This window comes from Oncorhynchus nerka, linkage group LG13 (assembly GCF_034236695.1).
Source record: "Oncorhynchus nerka isolate Pitt River linkage group LG13, Oner_Uvic_2.0, whole genome shotgun sequence".
Taxonomy (NCBI): domain Eukaryota; kingdom Metazoa; phylum Chordata; class Actinopteri; order Salmoniformes; family Salmonidae; genus Oncorhynchus; species Oncorhynchus nerka.
Window position 1 is genome coordinate 42,525,111 of NC_088408.1, and position 9,314 is coordinate 42,534,424.

The following is a 9,314-nucleotide window of genomic DNA, read 5'->3' on the forward strand; positions in this document are numbered from 1 at the left end:
GAGTCTGGAAGGAGAGTTTACAGTCTAGCCAGACACCTACGTATTATAGTTGTCGACATATTCTAATTCAGAACCGTCCAGAGTTAGTGATGCTAGGCGGGCGGGTACGGGCAGCGATCGGTTGAAGAGCCTGCATTTAGTTTTACTAGCGTTTAAGAGCAGTTTAAAAGGTGTCAAACTGTCTGCGTCTTTGTTTCATATCTTTCCCTCGTAATGTAAGTGTTATTTTTCCTTTAGGCCTGACAGAGGTCCAGGATCATGGGGAACCTGGTGTTGAAGGAGAAAAACGCCCAGTTTGTCATCACCCATAAACTCCTGCTGCTCCAATACAAGTATGAGATGAACTGTGAACTGATGGTGAACTGATGTTGAACTGGGGAGTCAGTCATTCAATCTGTGCTATGCGTCTATTCAATCTAACATTGTTGGAATTGAAAAAGCCTCTGTCATAGCTGTGTTACATACAGTTGAAGTCAGATGTTTAAATAGACCTTAGCTAAATACATTTAAACTCAGTTTTTCACAATTCCTGAGATTTAATCCCAGTAAAAACTCCCTGTTTTAGGTCAGTTAGGATCACCACTTTATTTTAAGAATGTGAAAAATGAATAATAGTAGAGAGAATGATTTATTTCAGCTTTTATTTCTTTCATTACATTCCCAGTGGGTCAGAAGTTTACATACACTCAATGAGTATTTGGTAGCTTTGCCTTTAAATTGTTTAACTTGGGTCAAACATTTTCGGTAGCCTTCCACAAGCTTCCCACAATAAGTTGGGTGAATTTTGGCCTATTCCTCCATCTCTAGGTGACAGAACGCATCTTCTTCCTGAGCGGTATGACGGCTGCGTTGTCCCATGGTGTTTATACTTGCGTACTATTGTTTGTACAGATGAACGTCGTTTTCACCTACCTCACTAACGACGCCTTTTGCCTATTCCCTGCCTGTACTTTAGCCTATCGGATTGCCTGTTATCAACCTACTGCCTGACCTCCCGGACAACGTTACAAGCCTTTTTCTTGCCTTTTTGGACCCCCTGTGTTTGAACTTCTTCCTGCCCCTGGATCCAGCTACCTGCCTCCTCCTGTGGTCCTTTACAAATGAACACCTGCTGCGCCCTGCGCTTGAAACCAGCTCTCTGTCTCCCATCGTGCTCATTACAGTTGTACTAAGCAGCCATACAACAAGAGCATGTAGGCCCACTACAGTGTCAGCATGTCTTGACTTCCTTATCTAAATAGTGCAGATAAAACAGAAAAAAACAGTTGTCCTTGACAAGTGTCTAGCTAGTAACAAACACATTTGAGAATTATCGACAGGCCTTTAGACTGGTTGATGACCGTTACCAGGTTTCCATCCAACGTTTTTATGAGTATAAAGTACATGTCACCGAAAAAATGTGAATGACAGGCCTGATGGAAACAGAGGAATTTGTCCTGCAATATGTGATACCTTTGATATTACTGAAACCGACACCTTTATATCAATCATTATTGTGACAATTTTTCAAGAAAATGTGAGAATAAAATCAAAATAAGGGGGAAAAATTGATTCAGTTACATGTTTGGAACATCAAATCGCAATACAATCGCAGTATCGAATCGCAATATATATAGAATCGTGAGAATTGCAGTACATATTGTATGATCCCAATTTCCAGCCCTAATACTGAGATCCCATAGAATTAAACAGTTCCTCTATTAGTCAGAATATTCTGTTACTGTACATTTTTAAACTGCAGCTATCAAAATTTATTAAAACAATTGGTGATCAAAATGTATAATCACAATTAGATAGTAATGTGTAAAGCAGGGTTGGGATCAATTCCATTTAAATTCCAGTCAATTCAGGAAGTACACTGACATTCCAATTATCCTCAATGTGTTTAAATAAGGACAATTTGGAATTGGAATGTGGTTTACTTTTTTAATTGACTGGAATTTAAATGGAATTGACCCTGGTGTAAAGACACAAATTCAACTTTCAAGCCTTTTGTAAATGCAGTCATTGTCAATTTCTTACCAATGGCGCTTAGAGGAATTGTCATAGTATCTGACCAATTTGAGATTACATTGGAATGTGGATACATTTGCAATGTTCCTCTCTCACCACAAACACATTTCAGCATTTTATCTTCAGCAATTCCTCAACGCAAAATCACCTAGACTGATCGAGCAAGCACAGCAGGAATATAACACCAAGGACAAAGAAGAAAAAAGCGCTCTGAGGGATAAGAAAGCCTTTGTCCAGGAACTGGCCAGCAAAACAGAACAAGCTGCACCAAGAGGAGAACTGTATAACAGGTAACAACCACACAATGCCAGTCAAAGACAAACAAGGTGAAATGATGACAACTAAAAAGGAACACGCTACAAGATGGGTCCAACACTTTGAAGAGGTCCTCAACTGTCCAAAGAATAATGACCCAGCAGATCCACCACCATTGGATGACATCAATGGCATTAATACCAGTGCACTAGATGAAGCCGAGGTCAAAGCAGCCATAAAGGCTATGAAGAGGGGCAAAGCTCCAGGGATTAACTCTCTGCAGGCTGAGCTTCTTAAAGCTGATGTCAACACAGCTACCAAGGTGCTGACTGGCATCTTTTGTAAGATCTGGGAGCACAACGTCATACCACAAGGCTGGAGTAATGGCCTTGAATTCAAGCTGCCAAAGAAAGGAAACCTCAGCGAGTGTGACAACTAGCAAGACGCTGTATAACACTCCTCTCCATCCACAGCAGAATCTTCTGCAGGATACTCCTCAAAAAGGATTGATACGGCTGTCGATGATAAACTCAGGCAAGAACAAGCAGGGTTCCGCAAAGGAAGAGGATCTTCGACCTAGGCAAAATCATTGAGCAGTGCCCCTTTACATCAGATTTATTGATTTTAAGAAGCGGTCGTGTTCACCGTGAGAACTTGTGGAAAATCCTCGGTGCCTCCGGAATGCCTCTCTCCAATCCTTGTTTTGTTACCATCAACTGGGTAACACATGAAATAACACTGGACCATGCCTGAGGAATCCAGTAGAACCTCTTTTCACATCTAGAGGACATCCACCTCCAGGAAAAGTATAACAGATGCAGCATGTACGCTAAATAGATTGGTGTCCATATCAACATACAGAAGACCCAAGTCATGTGCATTAATACACCACCAACACCTCCAATCATCAATGGAGAGGCACTTCACATGTCGACAGCTTCACCTACCTTGGAAGCCTCATCAGCATCGACAGAGCCAAAAAAAGAGATCAACACCCTACTGAACAAAGCCAGAGGTGCATTCAGTAGACTCTGTCCCATCTTGAGCTCAAAAGTATGTAGCCTCAAAACAAATATCTGGCTCTACAATAGCAGCGTAAAGTCACTTCTTCTGCATGGTTACAAGTGCTAGAGGGTAGTCAAAACGGAGATGAGCCAGGTTGAGGCCTTTCATAATGGCTGCCTCCACAAGATCTCAAACATATTTTGGCCAAATAAGATCTCCAACGAGAACCTGTATTGGACGACGGGCGGCAAGAACATTGCCCTGGATATCAATGTACGCAGGTTCCGTTGGCTTGGTCATGCGCTTAGGATGTCACCAGAAAGGATCCCCAAAGTTACCCTCAGTTGGACATCAACCGGAAAGTGCAAGCAAGGCAGGCCAAAAACTACATGGCGAAGGACAGTGGTGGCTGAGGTGGAAGAGATCGGCCTCTCATGGGACAGGGGCCAAGCTGTGGCCAAAGACAGACTAAGTAGAAGAAGAATATTGCTGTCTTATGATCCGCCGGGACGAAGAGGACTAAGTAAGTAAGTACAAACACATTTAGCCTTTGCATGATGGTTTTCAAATCAGTCTCATCACGATTAATGGGAATCTTATAGTCTTAATAATCTTAATTTTATTCTAATTATACTGAACAAACATAGGAACGCAACGTGTAAAGTATTGGTCCCATGTTTCATGAGCTGAAATAAAAGATACCAGAAATTGCTTATTTCTCTCAAGTGTTGTGCAGAAATTTGTTTACACCCTTGTTAAGTGAGCATTTCTCCTTTGCCAAGATAATCCATCCACCTGACAGGTGTGGCATATCAAGAAACTGATTAAACAGCATGATCATTAAAAGGTGCACCTTGTGCTGAGGACAATAAAAGGCCACTCTAAAATGTGAAGTTTTTAGGGAGCGTGCAATTGGCATGCTGACTGCAGGAATGTCCACCAGAGTTGTTGCCAGAGAATTTAATGTTAATTTATTTACCATAAGCCGCCTTTAACCTCATAGTCCGCCCAAACCCGTATGCGGTAGCGTAACTACAGCCTCAAGCTCATTACCATAACGCAACGTTAGCGATTTCTAAAAATCGCAAATGAAATGAAATAAATATGCCTGTTCTCAAGCTTATCCTTTTCTTAACAATCCTGTCGTCTCAGATTTTCAAAATATGCTTTAGAACCAGAGAAAATCAATAATTTGTGTAAGAGTGGTGATAGCTAGCTTAGCATTTAGCGTTAGCATTTAGCACGCAACATATTCACAAAAACCAGCCAAGGAATCAAATAAAATAATTTACCTTTGAAGAACTTCAGATGTTTCAATGAGGAGACTCTCAGTTACATAGCAGATGTCCAGTTTTTCCTGAAAGATTCTTGTGTAGGACACATCGTTCCCTTTTGTTACTATGCATTTGGCTACCGAAACTAACCGAAAATTCAGTCACCTACATGTCGAACTTTTTCCGAATTAACTCCATAATATCGACTGAAACATGGAAAACGTTGTTTGAATCAATCCTGAAGGTGGTTTGTCATATTTCTCTCCATTGAAAGCACCGTCCTTGTACCCTGCTTTGTTCTGAGATTTGAATGAAAAAATACTGGGACTTGATTTTTGCGCACCAAATGCCACGCAGACACCAAGAGGGACACTTGGCAATTGTAGTCTCTTATGGTCAATCTTCCAATGATATGCCTACAAATACGTCACAATGCTGCAGAGACCTTGGGGAAACAAGAGAAAGAGTCCGTTCATTCCTGTCGCATTCACAGCCATATAAGGCGATCATGGAAAACGTAGCCTCAGAAATCCTGTGCATTTCCTGGTCGGTCATACATCTTGGTTTTGCCCGAAGCATTTGTTCTAAGGGACTCACAGTGAAAATCTTTGCATTTCTGGAAACGTAAGACTGTCTTCTTTCCAAAACTATCAATTCCAAGCATATTCGAGCATCTTTTCGTGACAAAATATTGTGCTTAACCTCTTCAGTCGACCCTCTACTTTTTTGAACATTTTGTTAAAAATCGCGCAACATTTCAGCGCCCTGCTACTCATGCCAGGAATATAGTACGTTCATATGGTTAGAATGTGTGGATAGGAAACCCTCGGACGTTTTTAAAACTGGTTAAATCACGACTGTGGCTATTACATAACGTGTTACATCGGTTACATCGGAAAGCGCAGGAAAACCTGATCACAGAAAATGGAAATAAATATCCTTGCGCCACTTCCAGCAATTGTTAACAGTGAGCCGAATTAGATGAGACCGAGCATTCAACTCCCACAGCATCCCCATGTTGTCTAGAGTCTTGTGAATCATCTTTGATTCTTGGTTGAACCGAAAGAGGGGCACCGCTTACCTCCGGTCTCCGCCCAGATCATTCCGGAAGAGCTCTCTCCTGAAATTTTTTCCAAGACGACAGCTAATGATATTTACATCGCCTACGGATGATTTTTATCGCTTATTAACGTTTACTAATACCTAAAGTAGCATTACAAACGTATTTCGAAGTGTTTTGTGAAAGTTTATCGTCTACTTTTTGAATTTTAAAAAATTACGTTACGTTGTGAAATCGCTGTTTTTTTCGTTTATCACACAGTCTACATATAACGATATCTTGGCTTTATATGGCCCGATTTAATCGAAATAAAGACCCAATAGTGTTTATGGGACATCTAGGAGTGCCAACAAAGAAGATGGTGAAAGGTAATGACTGTTTTCTATTTTATTGTGCGGTTTGTGTAACGCCGAAATGCTAATTATTTTGTTTACGTCCCCTGCTGTGCTTTTCTGTTGTAGTGTATTGGTGCATGCTATCAGATAATAGCTTCTCATGCTGTCGCCGAAAAGCATTTTAAAAATCGGACTTGTTGCCTGGATTCACAACGAGTGTAGCTTTAATTTGATACCCTGCATGTGTATTTTAATGAACTTTTGAGTTTTAACTAATACTATTAGCATTTAGCGTAGCGCATTTGCATTTCCAGAGCTCTAGTTGGGACGCAAGCGTCCCAAGTAGAGGCAACAGGTTAAAACGGGCACGTCTTTTTATCCAAAAATGAAATACTGCCCCTAGAGTACTAACAGGTTAACTTTGTTTTAGAGAATTTGTCAGTACGTCCAACCGGCCTCACAACCGCAGACCACGTGTAACCACGCCAGCCCAGGACCCCACACCCGCTTCTTCACCTGCAAGATCATTTGAGACCAGCCACCCGGACAACTGATGAAACTGAGGAGTATTTATGTCTGGAATAAAGCCCTTTTGTGGGGAAAAACTAATTGTGATTAGCTGGGCCTGGCTCCCAGGCCCACCCATGGCTGTGCCCCTGCCCAGTCATATGAAATCCATAGATTAGGGCCTAATTTATTTATTGACATTGACTGATTTCCTTATATGAACTGTAACTCAGTAAATAGTTGAAATTGTTGCATGTTGCATTTATATTTTTGTTCAGTGTAGTAATGAATCCTGTTCCCAAAAGGTTCCCACCTATTATTTTACTTTTCCTGCCTTTGGATCCTTTTCTAACTAGGGGGCAGTATTTTCAATTTTGGTAAAAAACGTTCCCGTTTTAAACAAGATATTTTGTCACGAAAAGATGCTCGACTATGCATATAATTGACGGCGTTGGATAAAAAACACTCTGACGTTTCGAAAACTGCAAAGATATTGTCTGTGAGTGCAACAGAACTGATGTTACAGGCGAAACCCAGATAAAAATCCAATCAGGAAGTGCGCATTTTTTGAAACCGCCTCATGCCAATGACTCCTTATATGGCTGTGAATGAGCTACTACGAATGAGCTTACGTTTTATACGTATTCACCAAGGTGTCTACAGCATTGTGACGTCTTTTACGCATTTATGTTGAAGAATAGCCGTAAGGGACCAATTTTAGCAAGTGGTCACATGGTGGCTCCCGCAGAAAATCTTGCGTAAAGTACACAAGTAGCCATTTTTACAATCGCTTCTTATAAGAAACCAATTGCCCCGACGGATATATTATCGAATTGTTATGTGAAAAACACCTTGAGGATTGATTCTAAACAACGTTTGCCATGTTTCTGACGATATTATGGAGCTAATTTGGAAAAATGTTTGGCGTTGTAGTGACTGCATTTTCTGGTCGATTTCTCAGCCAAACTTGAGAACAAACGGGAGCTATTTCGCCTACAAAAATAATCTTTTTGAAAAAAAGGAACATTTGCTATCTAACTGGGAGTCTCCTGAGTGAAAACATCTGAAGTTCTTCAAAGGTAAATTATTTAATTTGATTGCTTTACTTATTTTGTGATAATGTTGCCTGATGCTAGCAGAGCCTAGCCATAGTATTATGCCATGATAAACTTACACAAATGCTTGTCTAGCGTTGGCTGTAAAGCATATTTAAAAAATCGGAGATGACAGTGTGATTAACCTGTTGCGACAAGCAATCCCGTATCTGGGATCGTAATTATAGCCTCAAGCTCATTACCATAACGCAACGTTAACTATTCATGAAAATCGCAAATGAAATGAAATAAATATATTGGCTCTCAAGCTTAGCCTTTTGTTAACCTGTTGCGACGAGCCATCCCGGATCCGGGATCGTGAATACAGCCTCAAGCTCATTACCATAACGCACCGTTAACTTTTCAGGAAAATCGCAAATGAAATGAAATCGATACGCTAGCTCTCAAGCTTAGATTTTTGTTAACAACACTGTCATCTCAGATTTTCAAAATATGCTTCTCAACCATTGCAAAACAAGCATTTGTGTAACACTATTGATAGATAGCGTAGCATTTAGCGTAGAATTTAGCGTTAGCATTCAGCAGGCAACATTTTCACAAAAAACAGAAAAACATTCAAATAAAATCATTTACCTTTGAAGAACAGATGTTTTCAATGAGGAGACTCTCAGTTAGATAGCAAATGTTCAGTTTTTACAAAAATATTATTTGTTTAGGACAAATCGCTCCGTTTTCTGCGTCACGTTTAGCTACGAAAGAAACCTGTATCCAGGATTGTGTAAATCTATCCGCAAGCTCATTAGCATAACGCAACGTTAACTATTCATGAAAATCGCAAATGAAATGAAATAAATCTATTTGCTCTCAAGCTTAGCCTTTTGTTAACAACACTGTCATCTCAGATTTTCAAAAATATGCTTCTCAACCATTGCAAAACAAGCATTTGTGTAACACTATTGATAGCCTAGCATAGTATTATGCCTGACATTCAGCAAGCAACATTTTCACAAAAACCAGAAAAACATTCAAATAAAATAATTTACCTTTGAAGAACTTTGAAGAACTTCAGATGTTTTCAATGAGGATACTCTCAGTTAGATAGCAAATGTTCAGTTTTTCCAAAAATATTATTTGTGTAGGAGAAATCGCTCCGTTTTGTTCATCACGTTTGGCTGAGAAAAACCCCCAGAAAATTCAGTCATCAAAACGCAGAACTTTTTTCCAAATGAACTCCATAATATCGACAGAAACATGGCAAACGTTGTTTAGAATCAATCCTCAAGGTGTTTTTCATATATCTATTCGATGATAAGTCATTCATGGCAGTTTTGTTTCAACTCTGAATCACATGGGAAAATACATGCAGCTGGAGATTACACAACAATTTCGACGGAGGACACCGGGCGGACACCTGGTAAATGTAGTCTCTTATGGTCAATCTTCCAATGATATGCCTACAAATACGTCACAATGCTGCAGACACCTTGGGGAAACGACAGAAACTCGTTCCTGGCGCATTCACAGCCATATAAGGAGACATTGGAACACAGCGCCTCAAAAATCTTGCTCACTTCCTGTTTGAAGTTTCAACTTAGTTTCGCCTGTACCATTAGTTCTGTGGCACTCACAGACAATATCTTTGCAGTTTTGGAAACGTCAGAGTGTTTTCTTTCCAAAGCTGTCAATTATATGCATAGTCGAGCATCTTTTCGTGACAAAATATCTTGTTTAACCTCTTCCTTCTACCCTCTACTTTTTTGAACATTCTGTTAAAAATCGCGCAACATTTCAGCGCCCTGCTACTCATGCC